This window comes from Erinaceus europaeus, chromosome 5 (genome assembly GCF_950295315.1).
Source record: "Erinaceus europaeus chromosome 5, mEriEur2.1, whole genome shotgun sequence".
NCBI classification, from domain to species: Eukaryota; Metazoa; Chordata; class Mammalia; order Eulipotyphla; family Erinaceidae; genus Erinaceus; species Erinaceus europaeus.
The window spans coordinates 76,582,660-76,601,635 of record NC_080166.1 but is presented as its reverse complement, the minus strand read 5'-3'; positions in this window follow the sequence as shown (position 1 = coordinate 76,601,635).

The following is an 18,976-nucleotide window of genomic DNA, read 5'->3' as shown; positions in this document are numbered from 1 at the left end:
GTTTTTGAAAAATCATTTACTGGGATAACTTTAAATGTTGCTCTAGTAATTTGAATTCATTTTATGCCTAGGAGATAACTGAATGATATTTATTTTAACTTCTGTTTTATTTCACCTTTATAGTTAATAAAAAAATCTTTAAGTTTATTTAATTTGTATCTAGTGTTCAGTGAAATCGTTGTTTAAAAAAGTTCATAACTTCAACATTATAATGAGAGAGTAGAGTACCACTCAGCAGTAGCATATGAGATTACTGAGTTCTGAAGGGAGGTTTCTTAAAGTCTACTGTTCCACCCTAGACATACAAGTCCAGCGTTCATCTGAGATTTCACCTTAGTCTTACAATTATAACTTTAATTTTGTCTAGAATGTCCTTAGGTATATGATTTGAAGAAATTGTAAATTTAAAAATTAAGAATATGTCTTTTTTTTGCTTTTCAATAATTTTGGAGCAATCATATATTTCAATATTTAAATTAAAATACCCAAGTGAAAATAAAAGATAATGGAGAGGGTTATAAGTGATTTTTGGAAACATTTGCTTTTCTAGTCAAGACTACATTTCCTTCTGCTATGTTCATGTTCTTCTTCCTTATCTGAGATGATTGAACCAAATGAAGAATGATAGAGCAATACCTAAGCCCATTCTCAAGAAAAGACTGCAGTACCTATGGAAAGAGAAAAATAATGTTTTTTTTCATTTGTTTTGGCTTCATACATTATAGTTCATAGCATGAGAATTTTTGCATTATTTTCAGGTGTATCTGAGTTTGTGTGTGTGTGTGTGTGTGTGTGTGTGTGTGTGTGTGTGTGTGTGCTGGTGCCTAGTACATTTGTACAGTTTCTTATTTCCCACATGACAGTTGTCAATGCACCATATCCTCCATCATCGACTTGTCATTGTCACCACCATAGGACACTGGGCACATCTTTAGTTCATTCTGCTTTCTCTCTTTAAAGTCCTTGGTTTTGCTGCTATGAACCATAATGAAATGTTTCACCTTATGTGCTCTCTTTCTGTGTTTCTTATAAACCAACTGTGAGTAATATCATCCTGTATTCATCCATCTAATTCTAGTTTATTTCATTTAACACTATAATTTTGAGTCATTCACATCGTAGCATAGGAGAAAATTATCTTTATTTTACTTTTTAATTAAGAAAGGATGAATTAACAAAACCATAGGGTAGGAGGGGTACAACTCCACACAATTCCCACCGCCCAATCTCCATATCCCACCCCCTCCCCTGATAGCTTTCCCATTCTCTATCTCTCTGGGAGCACAGACCCAGGGTCATTGAGGTTTGCAGAAGGTAGAAGGTCTGGCTTCTGTAATTGCTTCCCTGCTGAACATGGGCGTTGACTGGTTGGTCCATACTCCCAACTGCCTCTCTCTTTACCTAGTAGGGTGGGTCTCTGGGGAAGTGGAGCTTCAGGACACATTGGTGGGGTCTTCAGTCCAGGGGAGCCTGGCCGGCATCCTGATGACATCTGGAACCTGGTGACTGAAAAGAGAGTTAACATACAAAGCCAAACAAATTGTTGAGCAATCATGGACCCAAAGCTTGGAATAGTGGAGAGGAAGTGTTAGGGGGGGTACTCACTGCAAACTCTAGTGTACTTCTGCTTTCAGGTATATATTTTGCAGTAGTTTATGGATACATGTGAACATATGCTCTCTCTCACAGAAATTGGTGTATATCTAGGTTTTGGGACTTTGTTAGAAAGTGAACCACCTGAGATGGAATTAGAGTATACTATGGGGAGTTGGGCGGTAGCGCAGCAGGTTAAGCGCACGTGGCGCAAAGCACAAGGACCAGCACAAGGACCGGCATAAGGATCCCGGTTGGAGCCCCGGCTCCCCACCTGTAGGGGAGTCGCTTCACAAGCGGTGAAGCAGGTCTGCAGGTGTCTATTTTTCTATCACCCTCTCTGTCTTCCCCTCCTCTCTCCATTTCTCTCTGTCCTATCCAACAACAACAACAATAACCACAACGACAATGAAAAACAAAGGCAACAAAAAGGGAAAATAAATAAATAAATATTAAAAGAAGAGTATACTATAAAAGGAAAGGTCTCACCCGAGTAATGAAGCTGAAGGGTTGTCATTCCACACGTGAAGTCTCTGCACACAGTCTGAAGTGAAGCATGTTGAGGTGGCCATCGTTGCGTTGATTAGGTTGTGATCGGCAGATACATTATTTTATATGGATTGGGAGAGGCATACGGGAAAGTGGGCCCTATCCAAGGGTTCCAGGACTGGGGTAAGTAGAGGCTCTATAGTGGAGATGTGAGGTTCCTGCTGTCTTAGGGTTCCAAAAGACAATTGATAGTTAATGTTACCATCACATTATTTGGTAATTGGGTTAACTTTGAAAATTCCTATTGTTATGGGTTGCATACAGTATGCAGTATCTTGTATATAGCTGTGCTATTGGTTGCTTCTGATCTACTTGGTCTAGGCTTTTGAGAGAGTCTGCATATCAGTTACACAGCCTATATATTTAAAAGATTCAGTTTGTGTTTTGAAAAACTTCGAGACATACAATTAATTTCCCCCTCTCATATTAATTAACTAGAGATTTATATGACTACATTTTACTAGGAGTGTACATAAACACCATTCCCACCACCAAAAGACTATGAACCATCCCTCCCACCCACTCCCACACCCCACTGGTCCAGGAAGCGGCATGTCTACCCCTCGTCACAGGGCTTTTACTTTGGTGCCCTACTTACAATTTGGTCAGGTCCTGCTTTTAGTTTCCCTTTCAGATCTTCTTACTCAACTTCTGTTGATGAGTGGGATCATCCCATACACATCTTTATCTTTCTGACTTAGCTCACATAAGAAAATTCCTTCTAGCTCTGTCCAAGATGGGTCAGAGAAGGTGGGTTCATTGTTCTTGATAGCTGCATAGTATTCCATTGAGCATATATAATACAGCTTTCTCAGCCACTCATCTGTTGTTGGGCACCTGGGTTGCTTCAAGGTTTTAGCTATTATGAATTGTGCTGCTACGAATGTTGGCGTACACGCCTCTTTTTGGTGGGGTGTTATGGAGTCCTTGGGGTATAACCCCAGGAGAGGAATTATTGGATCATATAGAAGGTCCATGTCTAGCCTTCTGAGAATTTTCCAGACTACTCTCCACAGAGGCAATACCAAATTACATTCCCACCAGCAATGTAAAAGGGTTCCTCTGTCCCCACATCCTCTCCAGCATTTGTTGCTGCTGTCCTTTTTGATGTATGCCATTCTTACAGGAGAGAGGTGGTATCTTAGTGTTGTCTTAATTTGCATTTCTCTGACAGTCAGTGACCTAGAGCAGTTTTTCATATGTTTGTTAGCCTTTTGGATCTCCTCTGAGGTGAATGTTTTGTTCATATCCTCTGCCCATTTTTGGATGGGGTCATTTGCTTTTTTGGTGCTAAGTGTGCTGAGCTCTTTATATATTTTGGTGATTAGTTTCTTGTCTGATGTCTGGCATGTGAAGATCTTCTCCCATTCTGTGAGGGGTCTCTCTGTTTGTTTAATAGTTTCTTTGGCTGTGCAGAAGCTTTTCAATTTGATGTAGTCCCATTGGTTTGTTTCTGCTTTGGTCTTCCTTGAAATTGGGTTTGATTCATCAAAGATGTCCTTGAGGTATAGGTGGGAAAGTGTTTTACCAATGTTTTCCTCTAAGTATTTGATTGTTTCTGGTCTGACATCTAGGTCTTTGATCCATTTGAAGTTGATTTTTGTTTCTGTTGAGGTAAAGTGGTTCAATTTCATTCTTCTGCATGTTACAACCCAGTTTTTCGAGCACCATTTATTGAAGAGAGCCTCCTTTTTCCATTTAATCCTTTGGGACCCCTTATCAAAGATTAAATGTCCATAGGTGTTGGGATTCATTTCTGGGCTTTCAATTCTGTTCCACTGGTCTGTGTGCCTATTTTTGTTCCTGTACCATGCTGTTTTGATGATGATGGCTTTATAATATAGTTTAAGGTCTGGGAGTGTGATGCCTCCATTTCTGTTTCTTTTCCTTAAGATTTTCTTGGAAATCCTAGGTGTTTTCATGTTCCAGATATATGATTGTAGTGTTTATTATATTCTCTTAGAGAAGCTCAGTGGAACTTTGATATGTATTGCATTAAATTTGTATATGAACTGGGGAGAATATTCATTTTAATGATATTTATTCTTCCAATCCATGAGCATGGGATATCTTTCCATTTCTTGGTATCACTTTCTATTTCCTTGAGTAGCGACTCATAGTTTTCAGTATACAAGTCTTTCACTTCTTTGGTTAACTTTATTCCTAGGTATTTGATTGATTTTGCTGAAACAGTAATGGAGAGTGATTTCTGGATGTCTTCTTCAGATTTAGTGTTTTCATAAAGAAATGCCACTGATTTTTGTACATTGATTTTGTAGCCTGATACCTTGCTATATTGCCTAATAACATCCAGTAGTTTTCTGCTGGATTCTTTAGATTTTTTTATGTATCCTATCATATCATCTGCAAATAGTGAGAGCTTGACTTCTTCCCTTCCAATCTGTATTCCTTTGATTTCTTTCTCTTGCCTGATTGCTATGGGAAAGCTTCCAATACTATGTTGAAGAGTAACGGTGACAGTGGACAGCCCTGTCTGTTCCCCCATCTGAAGGGGAATGCTATCAGCTTCTGTCCATTGAGAATGATGTGGGCTGTAGGTTTCCTATATATAGACTCCACTATCTTGAGGAATTTCCCATCTATTCCCATTTTTTGTAGAGTTTTTTGTATGAATGGGTATTGGATTTTGTCAAAGGCTTTCTCTGCATCTATTGAGATAATCATGTGGTTTTTGGCTTGCTTTTATTGATGTGGTGAATGACATTGATTGACTTACGGATGTTGAACCAGCCTTGCATTCCTGGGATGAATCCCACTTGGTCGTGATGAACAATCTTTTTGATATGTTGCTGTATCTGGTTGGCCAAGATATTGTATAATATTTTGGCATCTATGTTCATCAGAGATATTGGTCTGTACTTTTCCTTTTTTGTTCTGTCCCTATCAGCTTTTGGTATCAGGGTGATGTTGGCTTCATAGAAGGTGGAAGGGAGTATTCCTGTTTCTTCAATCTTATGGAATAGCTTAAGAATTATGGGTATTAACTGTTTCCTGAAAGTTTTGTAGAAGTCATTTGTGAAGCCATCTGGTCCAGGACTTTTGTTGTTGGGGAGATTCTTAATAATGGCTCCAATTTCTTTGTTTGTGATTGGTGCATTTAGATTTTGTCGTTCTTCTTGGTTCAGTTTTGAAAGGGCATATGCTTCTAGGAATTGTTCCATTTCTTCCAGATTCTCTAGCTTGGTGGCATATAGTTCTTCATTGAAGCTTCACCAGATTCTCTGGATTTCTGTGGTGTCAGTTGTGATATCTCCTCCATCGTTTACAATTCTGTTAATTTAAGTCTTCTCTGTTTTTGTTTGGTGGTTCTGCTAGGGGTTTGTCAATATTCTTTAATCTTTCAAAGAACCAACATTTGGCTTCATTGATCTTTTGTATGGTTCTTTTATTTTCAATGTTGTTTGTTTCTGCTTTAATTTTAGTGATTTCTGTACTTCTGGTTGCTTTAGAGTTCCTTTGTTCCTCTCCCTCTAAGTCCTTGAGGTGTGCAGTAAGGTCGTTCATTTGAGATTCTTCTTGATGTTTAATATGTGATTGTATGGCTATAAATTTTTCTCTCAATACTGCGTTAGCTGTGTCCCAGATATTTTGATAGGTTGTGTCTTCATTTTCATTTATTTCCAGGAACATTTGAATTTCCTGCTTGAGTGTCTCTCTGACCCAGTGGTTCTTAAGGAGTATTTTGTTTAGTTTCCAAATTCTGTGACTTTTAATAATTGTCTATTAGTTGTTAAATGTTAGTTTTACTCCACTGTGGTCTGAGAAGATACTTGGGATGATTTCGATGCTCTTGGTGTCACCGCTAGGAGCCCTTATTGACTGGCCTACTAAATTCAGAAAATCCTACCGTTTACAAAGGATGTGGTCAGAGCTCAAGCCACTAGCAGCTTCTCAGTCCGCCATCTTCTGGGAACCCCCTGAACATTACCATTTTTTAAATATTTTGATATGTATTTATTTCTTTTTTTGCCCTTGTTGTTTTATTGTTGTAGTTATTATTGTTGTTGTTATTGATGTTGTTGTTGGATAGGACAAAAAGAAATGGAGAGAGGAGAAGAAAACAGAGAAAAGAGAAAGACAGACACTTGCAGACCTGCTTCACTGCTTGTAAATCAACTCCCCTGCTGGTGTGGAGCTGAGCACTCAACCTGGGATCCTTACACCAGTCCTTGTGCTTTGTGCCACAGAACATCATCATTTTAAACTCATTTTATGGGAGGTCATGGGGCATTGTTTCACAGTACAGCTGCTGGTATATGGGTCTACTTTCTTATTTCTCCATAAGCTTATCTGAGAAACACTCTCATCCCTGATTGATGTCATTTCTCACCACTATACACTGGGATGTTATGGCACTCTGCATACCCTCTTATCCCCTCCTTACCCAGAGTCATAATCAGTCCAGGTTTCACCTTTTGCTTTCCCTTTCTTTCCTTGTTCTTAAGTTCTTCCTTTAAGAGAGATCATTAGGTATCCATCCTTATATTTTTTGACTTATCTCAGTAAACATGACTCCTTTAAGATCCAAGATGAGTCCAAGGAGATAGCTACATCACTTTTAACAGCTCAGTAGTATTCTATTATGCATAGAGACCACAACTTTCCTAACTACTCATCTTCCCTTGGGCATATAGGTTGTTTCAAAGACTGTTTCAAACACACACGCACATGCATACACACACATATATTGCGAAAATAATTTTTATCCGTATTTTTGTTTTACATTAGGAAAATGTTATCCAATGGTATTATTTCTCTTGAGTTTTCTAAGATGAATTCTTAGTATTCCCATCCTGTTTTATGTACTCTTGCATTGCTTTTGGCATATCAATAAAATCCTGAATGAGTCACTTGCTATCTATGACTTGTTGTTTTTACTTTTGAAACAGGAAGTTTTACTGTCAAAAAGAAACAGTTCAATTACACAGTTTTGCGTGTCTTTTGTGTTTGGATGGGGAAAAGTAGGAAAAATGGTCTTGTCAGACTAGTTTTTCAAATGCTGTTTGCTTCATAGTGATTTCATTACTGTGAAAAATGGTTTTTATTTATCATCACTTTAAAATGAAATTGTTTCAGAGGGGCAAGTTAAGGTTGCATTTATCCAGGTTACTAGGGGAATGGTGGTTTTTGCAAAGACATTTTATTAAGAAGTAATGAGTACATCACTGGAGTGCCACGCTGATGCCTTCTTTTCTAGTTTATCATCCCCTGCCTTCCTCACATGACTTGCTATGAGTTCTCTGTCTCACAATGTGTAAAACGTAGCAGCCAAGTAAGAATAAGCCGATCGCAGATAGTAGGAATGCAAAAAAGAAAGACAATGTGGAAGGGAATTATTTATCAAAAGTGATTTTGCACTTTTTACAAATATGGTTTTAAAATAAAAAAGAATGGATTGCAAGTTTAAGAAATGATATGAAAAAAATAAATAGAATATGAAATACAAACACACACATGGGGGGGGTGGTGGTAAGGCATTATAAGTCATGTCAAGATTTTTATAGTACCCAAACCTAAGGAAAACAGAATTTCTCTTTGTGACACATAGTAAATGTAGCTATCAAAAAGTAACATGTGCCTCAGGAGGTAGAGCTTTAGAAGAAAACACTATATAATGATAAAGAAAAGGAGACATACAGACTATTACATTGGTTAGAAATGGAAAAATTGACTCAAATTGTAATAGCCCTCTGATATTAAGAGAGCAAATATTAAGAGAGCAAAGTGCTATCCAGTGAAACAAACCGAATCTCAGAACTTTTCAGATTTTTATGCTTGGAAAATACAGGATACATATGTCTAGTATTCTATGTGTATATATAACAAGCATTGTTTTGTTATATATACACAAATTATCTTAGGTAGATTACCACATTTTTATAGACAACTGAAACTAATGATAGCCAAATTTACATATAAATTCTATTAATACAGAATCTCAATCAATTTTACATTGTGTGTATCCATATTACTAGTATTTTAAAACATTTCTTAGCAATCAAGGTAACTATATAATGAATGGGACATTCAATCTGGTTTATAAAAAAAATATGAAGATTAGCACATTGCTGCAGATAGAGAAAGCTTTGCTTGCTGAGTTGCTAAGTAATCACCATTAACAGTCAGTCTTGCATTTGATTTTCTGGGAATCTAGTCTCTGAGCACTTTTTATACTATACATTGGTACAGTCTTCCTTGGCAAATTAATTGATTAAGAGAAATGTTTGTGTTTTTGTTGCTGTTGTGGCTAGTACAAAAGCAACAGGAGGAGATGAGTAAAGGCCAGTTAATCTCACTCAAGGGTAGGATTTAAAAAACACAATAGGAAGTAATACAGAATTAAACCTCTAAGAATGGACTCTGCGGTGCCAGGCAGTGGTGCACCTGGTTAAGCACACACATTACAGTGAGCAAGGAGCCAGGTTCAAGCTCCTGGTCCCCACCTGCAGGAGGAAAGCTTTATGAGTGGTGAAGCAAGACTGAAGGTGTCTCTATCTCTCTCATTCTCTATCTTCCCCTTCCCTCTCAATTTCTCTGTCTCTATCCAATGACCAATAAATAAATATGTATGTATATATTTTAATAGACTTTGCTCTGGTTATTAAAAATTGTGAAGAAGGTAGGGGGGACTGTATTCAGAAGGAAGTTGGGGGCCTAGTGCCATACAGTAGAGGAAGGTCATGGTTTGGTAGAAGGTGAAGTGCACTGACTCCTATCATAGGAAACTGTGGAACTCTATCTCCATGACAACAGTCCTTTAAGTCAATATTTCCTCAACAAAATGATACTGAAGTTGGGGTGAGGGGACACTAATTCACGAGCCATTACAAATGTTAAATTTATGAGGTGAACCACCAAAACAGCTCACTTGAGTAGTATGCCACTTAGCCATATGCTTGACAGGAGGATTCAAGCTTGGCTTCCAGGGAATTATAGAAAGCTTTGGTACTATGGACACTTTCAGTTTCTATCTTTCTCTTTCTCTGTCTCTCTCTGCCTCTGTCTAAAACTAAGCAGAAATAATAACAGTTATTAGCAATTATGGAATCATAGGTTGTGGAGTAAAGAACCAGCCTTTCAGAAAAAATATTGGAATTATGTACATTTATTGTTATATTTATCATGATAAACTACTACTAAAAATAACTGATATTTCATTCACAGTAGAGTTCATTCAAGCAGTATGCAACAACACAGTATACCGTCCCAAAGCAGAGAGAGGGAGGAGGGGATGAGAAGAAATGGAAAGGCCACTGGCATCTCTATACATAAAGGACCTAAACTTGGGTTGTGAACATGCTTTTCAGACACTTATCACAGGGAGATTGATAAATTGTGCTCCTGTCAATAATTATTCTGTAAATAACAGTCCCTCTAAAAATGATATGGAAAAATGTAAATGGATTATTTTATAAGAGAATTGAAGCTATCTGTTGAGTAATTATCAATTATTAAGTACATTCATATAGAATTTTCCTAGATTCACTTCTGAATTCTCCATGTATATATATATAAATATATATATATGTATGTATATAAATACATAAATGAACTATACACTAATAACACATAGACTGCAGGTGAACACTAAATTCCTTTGAGTTAAAAAGTTAATACTAGCATTTCTTGAAAAAAATGGTCATATATCAGCAATATTATATTAAAAAATGACTTATACTTGTTCTTAAGCTGGGTTCTGGATTAAACAGACAACTTAAAACAATTGTTTTTTTTTCTCCTTCTTTAGTGAGCTCTTCAAGCAAAAGAGAGAGAGAGAGAGAAAGAACCAGAACATATCTTTACTATTGCATATGTGGTGCTGAGGCTCAAACCTGAGATCTCAGACACATAAGTCTTCTACTCTGATTTACTCTCCAACTGCTAAACCTCAGAGTATATTTCCTAAGGAAAAAAAAATCACAGTAATAGGGTGATGGTTTGTTGGAGGGTGAACTGCACTTACAACTATCTTGGGAAAATGGGCAACTGTACCCACATGACAATGATAATCCTATAAATCAGCATTCCCTCAATAAAGTGTTACTGAGCTAAAAAAAAAAAGTGTATTCCTTAAGGATATCTAAGATGGTGTTACCAACACTTCTGAATGTTTTAAAATATCTAAATGATTTGATGAAAATGTAATTAAATAAAATTTTGATTTTTACCTCTATTACTTCAGTAAAGTGAAATTCTAGCTTAGGAAGTAAAAATGTCAAAGACACTAAATCATGTCTGTAAATACTGAGTAATTGTTGTGGAGAGTCAGTAGTGTAAGCAAATGACATCTGGAACTATACTCATACCTTGAAGTAGTAGTTCTCAGAACTTGGTGTGTCAGAACCATGTTAGATTGCCAAAGTTTATAACCTGGATTTCTGATTCTGTTGGCCCTGTGTGGTAGACTGATAATTTGCATACTTAACACGTTTCCATATGGTGTCATTGATGCTATCTGGAAATAGCACTTAGTGAGTCATTTCTTACCATACACAAGGACCAGATTTATCTGGCAAATATACCACTTAGTAATATACAGATGTGGTTGCACTAGACTTCTAAAAAGAGTGGAACTATTGAATAGATTGATTCCTGAGTTTGCATCCTGTGACTATGAGAAAGTTATTTAATCTGTCAAGGTCTTTTTTTTATTGTCATCTATAAGTTGGTGAATGTATTGCTTACAAGTAAAGTTACCTGTTCAGTATATTTCCTTTTCTTTTTTTAATTTTTATTCATAAAAAGGGAACACTGGCAAAAACCATAGGATAAGAGGGGTACAACTCCACACAATTCCCATCACCAGAACTCCGTATCCCATCCCCAACCCTGATAGCTTTCCTATTCTTTATCCCTTTGGGAGCATGAACCCTGGGTCATTATGGGGTGGAGAAGGTGGAAGGTCTGGCTTCTGTAATTATTTCTCCACTGAACATAGGGGTTGGCAGGTTGATCCATACTCCCAGCCTGCCTCTCTCTTTCCCTAGTGGGGCGGGGCTCTGGGGAAGGGGGACTCCAGGACACATTGGTGGGGTCCTCTGCCCAGGGAAGTCTGACCTGCAGTATATATGCTTCTGACATATTTAGGTTCTTTGTCAGAGGTCAGTATTTTTTTCTTCTAAAGTATATCAGATGTTGAGTTTGAGCTGCTATCCACCTTTCAGTTATCTGGATGTTTCTCATGTGGTGATTTGGATGTACTCTGTATTCAAGTTTTGCCTTCAGATGGTTAAGTGACATACCAAAACTACTGTTTTCTCTATTTAAGGTATCACAAACAACAACATGACCTCTCTTCTGTAGTTTTTGTAATTGTTATCCCAAATGACATTCCCAAATTTAATATTTATACATAACCATAATGCATTATTTTCTATCATTATTCTCTCTGAGTTAAAAAATTCTTAAGAGTTACAATTCTTAAGAGTTTTATTACTATACCAGGACTTATACAAATCACTTCACCTAGTAAAAGAAGTAGTTTCTCATTTAGCATTTTAGAAATGTTTCTGTGAACCACTTTTGTTACAAATATGTTTGGCTAGATTCTTTTTCTTTAATTTTTTAATTTTTTTTTATTTAAGAAAGGATTAATTAACAAAACCATAATGTAGGAGGGGTACAACTCCACACAGTTCCCACCACTCAATCTCCATAACCCACCCCCTCCCATGATAGCTTTCCCATTCTCTATCCCTCTGGGAGCATGGACCCAGGGTCATTGAGGGTTACAGAAGGTAGAAGGTCTGGCTTCTGTAATTGCTTCCCCGCTGAACATGGGCGTTGACTGGTTGGTCCATACTCCCAGTCTGCCTCTCTCTTTCCCTAGTAGGGTGTGTCTCTGGGGAAGCTGAGCTCCAGGACACATTGGTGGGGTCTTCAAACCAGGGAAGCCTAGCCAGCATCCCGGTGGCATCTGGAACCTGGTGATTGAAAAGAGAGTTCACATACGAAGACAAACAATTTGTTGAGCAATCATGGACCCAAGGCTTGGAATAGTGGAGAGGAAGTGTTAGGGAGGTACTCACTGCAAACTCTAGTGTACTTCTGCTTTCAGGTATATATTTTGCAGTAGTTTATGGATACGTGTGAACATAAGCTCTCTCTCTCACAGAAACTGGTGTATATCTAGGTTATGGGACTTTGTTAGAAAGTGAACCACCTGAGATGAAATTAGAGTGTACTATAAAAGGAAAGGTCTCACACGATTAATGAAGCTGAAGGGTTGTCATCCCACACGTGAAGTCTCTGGACACAGTCTGAGGTGAAGCATATTGAGGTGGCAATCGTTGCATTGGTTAGGTTGTGATTGGCGGATGCAATATTATTTGGTATGGATTGGGAGACGCATACGGGAAAGTGGGCCCTATCCAAGGGTTCCAGGACTGGGGGAAGTAGAGGCTCTATACTGGAGATGTGAGGTTCCTTCTGCTTTAGGATTCAAAAAGACATTCGATAGTTAATGTTATCATCACATTATTTGGCAATTGGGTTAACTTTGAAAAGTCCTTTTGTTATGGAATTATTTGTTAACATAATTCCTTCTAGCTCTGTCCAAGATGGGTCAAAGAAGGTGGGTTCATTGTTCTTGATAGCTGCATAGTATTCCATTGTGTATATATACCACAGCTTACTCAGCCACTCATCTGTTGTTGGGCACCTGGGTTGCTTCCAGGTTTTAGCTATTATGAATTGTGCTGCTATGAACATAGGAGTACACACCTCTTTTTGGTTGGGTGTTATGGAGTCCTTAGGGTATAACCCCAGGAGAGGAATTACTGGATCATATGGAAGGTCCATGTCTAGCCTTCTGAGAGTTATCCAGACTGCTCTCCACAGAGGGTGTACCAATTTACATTCCCACCAGCAATGTAAAAGGGTTCCTCTGTCCCCACATCCTCTCCAGCATTTGTTGCTGCTGTCCTTTTTGATGTATGCCATTCTTACAGGAGTGAGGTAGTATCTTAGTGTTGTCTTAATTTGCATTTCTCTGACAATCAGTGACCTAGAGCAGTTTTTCATATGTTTGTTAGCCTTTTGGATCTCCTCTGTAGTGAATGTTTTGTTCATATCCTCTGCCCATTTTTGATGGGGTCATTTGCTTTTTTGGTGCTAAGTTTATTGAGCTCTTTATATATTTTGTTGATTAGATTTTTGTCTGATGTATGGTATGTGAAGATCTTCTCCCATTCTGTGAGGGGTCTCTTTGTTTGTGTGATAGTTTCTTTGGATGTGCAGAAGCTTTTCAATTTGATGTAGTCCAATTGGTTAGTTTCTGCTTTAGTCTTCCTTGCAATTGGGTTTGATTCATCAAAGATGTCCTTGAGGTGTAGGTGGGAAAGTGTTTTACCAATGTTTTCCTCTAAGTATTTGACTGTTTCTGGTCTGACATCTAGGTCTTTGATCCATTTGGAGTTGATTTTTGTTTCTGGTGAGATAAAGTGGTTCAATTTCATTCTTCTGCATGTTACAACCCAGTTTTACCTGCACCATTTATTGAAGAGAGTCTCCTTATTCCCTTTAATCCTTTGGGTCCCCTTATCAAAGATTAGATGCCCATAGGTGTTGGGATTTATTTCTGGGCTTTCAATTCTGTTCCACTGGTCTGAGTGACTATTTTTGTTCCAGTACCATGCTTTTTTTATGATGATGGCTTTACAATATAGTTTAAGGTCTGGGAGTGTGATGCCTCCATTTCTGTTTCTTTTCCTCAAGATGGTTTTGGCAATTCTAGGTGTTTTCATGTTCCAGATAAATGATTGTAGTGTTTGTTCTATTCTCTTAAAGAAGCTTGGTAGAACTTTGATGGGTATTGCATTAAATTTGTATATGACTCTGGGGAGAATATTCATTTTGATGATATTTATTCTTCTAATCCATGAGCATGGGATATCTTTCCATTTCTCAGTATCAGTTTCTATTTCCTTGAGTAGTGACTCATAGTTTTCAGCAAACAAGTCTTTCACTTCTTTGGTCAACTTTATTCCTAGGTATTTGATTGATTTTGCTGAAACAGTAAAGGGGTGGTGATTTCTGGATGTCTTCTTCTTCATATTTAGTGTTTGCATAAAGAAATGCCACTGATTTTTGTACATTGATTTTGTAGCCTGATACCTTGCTATATTGCCTAATAACTTCCAGTAATTTTCTGCTGGATTCTTTAGGTTTTTTTATGTATCCTATCATATCATCTGCAAATAGTGAGTGCTTGACTTCTTCCCTTCCAATCTGTATTCCTTTGATTTCTTTCTCTTGCCTGATTACTATGGCAAGAACTTCCAATACTATGTTGAAGAGTAACGGTGACAGTGGACAGCCCTGTCTAGTCCCCGATCTGAGGGGGAATGCTTTCAGCTTCTGTCCATTGAGTATGATGTTGGCTGTAGGTTTGCTATATAGAGACTCCACTATCTTGAGGAATTTCCCATCTATTCCCATTTTTTGTAGAGTTTTGAGCATGAATGGGTGTTGGATTTTGTCAAAGGCTTTCTCTGCATCTATTGAGATAATCATGTGGTTTTTGGCTTTGCTTTTATTGATGTGATGAATGACACTGATTGACTTACGGATGTTGAACCAGCCTTGCATTCCTGGGATGAATCCCACTTGGTCATGATGAACAATCTTTTTGATATGCTGCTGTATCCGGTTGGCCAAGATCTTGTTTAATATTTTGGCATCTATGTTTATCAGAGATATTGGCCTATAGTTTTCCTTTTTTGTTCTGTCCCTATCATCTTTTGGTATCAGGGTGATGTTGGCTTCATAGAGGTGGAAGGGAGTATTCCTGTTTCTTCAATCTTATGGAACAGTTTCAGAAGTATGGGTACTAACTGTTTCCTGAAAGTTTTGTAGAAGTCATTTGTGAAGCCATCTGGTCCAGGACTTTCGTTGTTGGGGAGGTTCTTAATAACGGTTTCAATTTCTTTGTCTGTGATTGGTGCATGTAGATTTTGTAGTTCTTCTTGGATATGTTTTGGAAGGGCATATGCTTCTAGGAATTGTTCCATTTCTTCCATATTCTCCAGCTTGCGTATAGTTCTTTATAAAAGTTTCGCAGGATTCTCTGGATTTCTGTGGTGTCAGTTGTGATATCTCCTCCATCGTTTACAATTCTATTAATTTGAGTCTTCTCTCTATTTTGTTTGGTGAGTCTGGCTAGGGGTTTGTCAATTTTGTTTAGTCTTTCAAAGAACCAACATTAGGCTTCATTGATCTTTTGTATGGTTCTTTTATTTCGATGTTGTTTATTTCTGCTCTAACTTTAGTAATTTCTGTCCTTGTGGTTGCTTTAGGGTTCCTTTGTTCCTCTTCCTCTATGTCCTTGAGGTGTGCAGTAAGGTCGTTCATTTGAACTTTTTCTTGGTGTTTAATATGTAATTGTATGGCTGTAAGTTTCCCTCTCACTACTGCTTTAGCTGTGTCCCAAATATTTTGATAGGTTGAGTCTTCATTTTCATTTGTTTCCAGTAACATTTGAATTTCCTGCTAGAGTGAGTCTCTGACCCAGTGGTTCTTAAGGAGTATGTTGTTTAGTTTCCAAATTCTGTGACTTTTAATAATTGTCTGTTAGTTGTTAAATGTTAGTTTTACTCCACTGTGGTCTGAGAAGATACTTGGGATGATTTCAATGCTCTTGAATTTATTGATGCTGTTTTTGTGGCCTAACATGTGGTCTATCCTTGAGTATGTGTTATGTGGATTTGAAAAGAAGGTGTATTCCAGTTTTGGGGTGGAGGAGTCTGAAAATGTCCAAGAGGTCTAGTCTGTCCATCTCTGCATTCAATTCTCTTATATTCTCTTGTTGGTTCTCTGCTTTGTTGATCTGTCTAAGTGTGAGAGTGGGGTATTGAAGTCTCCCACTATTATTGTATTAATATTGATGTCTTTTTGAAATTCTTTCAGTAGGTTCTTAATTTATTTAGATGGTCCCTCATTGGGTGCATAGATGTTAATAATTGTTAAGTCTTCATGGCTGATTGATCCTCTAATCATTATGTAATGTCCTTGCCTATCTTTTATTACTTTATTTAATTTAAAATCTATCATGTCTGAGATGAGAATGGCTGTTTCTGCCCTTTTTTGTGGTCCGTTAGCCTGTATGATAGTTTTACATCGTTTCACTTTAGGTCTGTGTTTATCTTGTTGTGACAGATGGGATTCTTGCAAGCAGCATATGGATGGGTTATTTTTTCTGATCCATCCCCCCACCCTGTGCCTTTTCATGGGTGAGTTTAAGCCATTTATATTTATTGATATTATGGATTTAATGTATTGTAGTGCCATTGTTCAAAAAAATTTTTTTTGCTCTGATATATTCCAAGTATTATAGTGATGTTCTTGTTTATAAAAGGTCTTTTAGAACCTCTTTCAGGGCTGGTTTGGTGATGGTTGCCTCCTTTAATTGTTGTTTATCTAAGAAGGTTTTGATCCCTCCATCTAGTTTGAATGAAAGTCTAGCAAGATATATTATCCTTGGTTGAAACCCTTTTTCATTCAGGGCTCAATAGGTATCTTGCCACTCCCTTCTGGCTTTCAGAGTTTGAGTTGAGAAGTCTGCAGATAATCTTATGGGTTTTTCCTTGTATGTGACTTTTTGTTTCTCTCTTGCAGCCTTTAGGATCCTTTCTTTATCCTTACTTTTTCTCATTGTGACTATGGTGTGTCTTGGTGTCTTCAGGTCTGGGTTGATTCTGTTTGGTACTCTCTGGGCTTCTTGAATCTTGATGTCCTTTCTGTTATTCAGGTTTGGCAAGTTTTCTTCTATTATTTCCTCTAGAATGTTTGCTTCGCCTTCCTCTCTTTCTTCCTTTGGCAGGCCAATTATATGAATGTTACTTCTTTGAGATCATCCCATATGTCTCTGTTGTTGTTTTCAGTGTCTCTCAATCTCTTTTTAAGCTCTTTCACCTCTTTCTTAGTTTTCTCTAACTCATACTCTGTCTGACTAATTCTGTTTTTTGCTTCTGTTAGTCTGCTTTCCCTTGCCTCAGCTTCTTTCTCCATTACAGCTATTTTTGCTTTCAGTTCTCTAATTGCCTCAAGATAGTCAGTATTTTCCTTGGGGGTCTCAACTGTTGTTTCCCTAATACTGCCATTCCTTTCCTCCAATGTTGTTTTCATTTCTGTGATTAATAAGTTTATTATTGCTTGCGTACTTTTCATATCTATGCTTACTTCTGGCTGATTTGTAGTTTATTCTGGGCTCTTGTCTTCATTCATTGGAGTAGCAGTTTTATTTGGTTTTGATCTACCCATTTTTTTGATTTATGTGTTTCTTTTTTTTATGCTCTGTTGTTTCTCAGTTGTTGTGTCTTGAGTACAAGTAACACTGTACTAAATACCTTTATGACAATTGCACTCACCAACCTCAGGAATTACAGTAGCAACTGAAGCAAGTATTGAAGTAGTTTATTCGTCACCAGTTAGCCAAACAATTTCCAGTCCGTGAAAAAATAGTAACCAAATCCCAGTGAAGAAAGAGAAAAGAAAGAAAGTATAGCAAGAATAGACAGTTATGAAAATCTACTATCCACTGTATATTCTAGGGGTAACAAGAGGGGAAAGGGAACTAGAGCAGAGATACACACATAGAGAGTCCACTCTGAGTCAGATTTCTTCCCCAAAATAATTCACAAATTCAGAAAGGCAAAGAAGGAAGAAGTGTATGACAAGATTAAAAGAGAGAGAGAGAGAGAGAGACAAGAAAGAGAAAAGGGAAAAGATAAGAAAAGGAGCTGTAATTATAGAGCAGTGAAAGGAAATTCCCAATTGTGTATAGTGAATTCAAAAAAGCACACTGTGGTGTGGGGGCTGGGGGCTGTGACTTTGGGAGCTGTAGGATTAAGGAAGAAGGGATGACAAGAATGATAAAAAGAAAAAAAAAGAGACAGAGAGAAAAAAGAAAAAGATAACAAAAAGAACAGTCATAAAAGGGCAGTGAAAGGAAAGGATATTTTTTTTGTATTTTTTTTAATTATCTATGCGGGGTTAGGTGGGGGGGTTGGCTACTTAGAAACAAAAAAGGCCAGAGGTTTCTGAAGGGTATAGACTTAGAATTAATGCTACTCCCTGGTGGGACAGTTATTTGGTAAAGAAAAGGAGCTCCCCTCCCCTGCTAGGAGCTGGTCCCCAGGGATTGGTTATGGGGGGCGAGGGGCCGGGAAGGAGGTATGCTTGAAAATTAAAAGGAAGAAAAAAATTTTTTTCCCCTTTTTTCCCTACTCTAATTCTTAACCCAAATTAAGTTATAGTCACCTCCTTGGTGTCACTGCTAGGACCCCTTATTGGCTGGCCTGCTAAAGGCAGAAAATCCTACCGTTTCCAGGAGATGTGGTCAGAGGTCACCCACTAGCAGCTTCTCGGTCCGCCATCTTCTGGGAAACCCTTGGCTAGATTCTTATAGATAAGATAGAAAGCCCATAATTCAGTAGCAGGTGGTAAATTAAAGAATTGTTTATCATACAAGTCAGTTGACTACTAGGGAAACTGAATAGGGAAAATAGAGAGTAGAATCAGCCCATACATTTAAATTAGGTCCTGAAAAGTAAATATACTCCACATATGAAGGCAAAGAGGTATTCTTTGTACTCTCCTATTAAATACAGGAGGTGAACATAAAACTCCTAGCAACTTAATTTATCCATATAAGAGACTAAATAACATTTAGGGAAAAATCAAGCATTAAGCATTAGATGGAAGTTATTATCCCAAGTGTTAAATAATAATAGTAATAATCTTGATAATAAAATGTTTTATTCAGCTTTCCATTCCATTGTACTTACATGCATAATTTTATTTTCACTCTAACATC